This window comes from Cucumis melo, unplaced genomic scaffold, assembly GCF_025177605.1.
Source record: "Cucumis melo cultivar AY unplaced genomic scaffold, USDA_Cmelo_AY_1.0 utg001708l, whole genome shotgun sequence".
Classification (NCBI taxonomy): domain Eukaryota; kingdom Viridiplantae; phylum Streptophyta; class Magnoliopsida; order Cucurbitales; family Cucurbitaceae; genus Cucumis; species Cucumis melo.
In genome coordinates, this window is record NW_026124739.1 from 12,635 (window position 1) to 13,685 (window position 1,051).

A 1,051-nucleotide genomic window follows, 5' to 3' on the forward strand; every position below is an offset into this window, starting at 1 on the left:
GTAGCATACCATATCTCAATGGACTGGCGTAATTTTTCTACTGCGTGTACGTTTCCATAATGATGGTGTTTTTCCAAAATCAAACTTTGTTGTTCAGCATCTTGGACTAGCCATCCCTTAGAAGGGATTGTTAAAAGATCATCAATTCCTAATGAAATGGATGTAGCAGTGGCCTGCTGGAACCCCAGAGTCTTTAGTTGATCCAGGATGTGTGATGTATATGCCATTCCGAAGTGATCTATTAATCTGCTAATAAGTCGTTTAATGGCAGTTCCATCTATCACTTTATTGTGAAAGACCAGATCGGCCCGTTCCGCCATAAGTACCTCCATATTACGCTGAGTGGGGTTCGACAATAGGTTTGAGTTAATGATTAGAAAACTTCCTTTTCTCGATCTTGATTCGCGTAGAAATTCAGGACCTATGGTCCTAGTTGAACCGGAGAGAACAAAATTCATACCGGTGTCATATAATTACTTAGCTGAGTGAGATACCAGAGGATTAGGTACCATATGAGCAGGCCCGGCAAAATCCTTGTATAGCCTCTTCGATTTCTCGATAAAGAGAAATATGACCAACAGTGGTTCGAATGTATATACAAAGAATTTCTTTTTTTATACTTTTTACTATTAGATAGTACCCATAAATCTCATGATGGGTACCCAAAGATTCATAGTGAACTTCGATAGGGGCTTCTCTTGAAGCAATAACGCGTTGATCTAGTCGCCATCGGAGCCACAAAGGACTATCTAAATTGATCCTTTTCTGGCGATAAGCTCCAATTGCATCATAGGAATTACAAAAAAAGGGTTCTTTCGTATATTTATAGTTATTATTGTAAATTTTTGCATTTTTATGATTTTTGCGATTAGATGGATTATACCGATTTGCACAAATACCTCGGCGATTCCCGCTCGTTAATACATAGAGTCCAATAAGCATATCTTGAGTTGGTACAGAAATGGGATCCCCAATAGCTGAAGACAGGAGATTCATATGAGAAAACATAAGTAAACGCGCCTCTGCTTGAGCCTCCAAAGATAAAGGTACA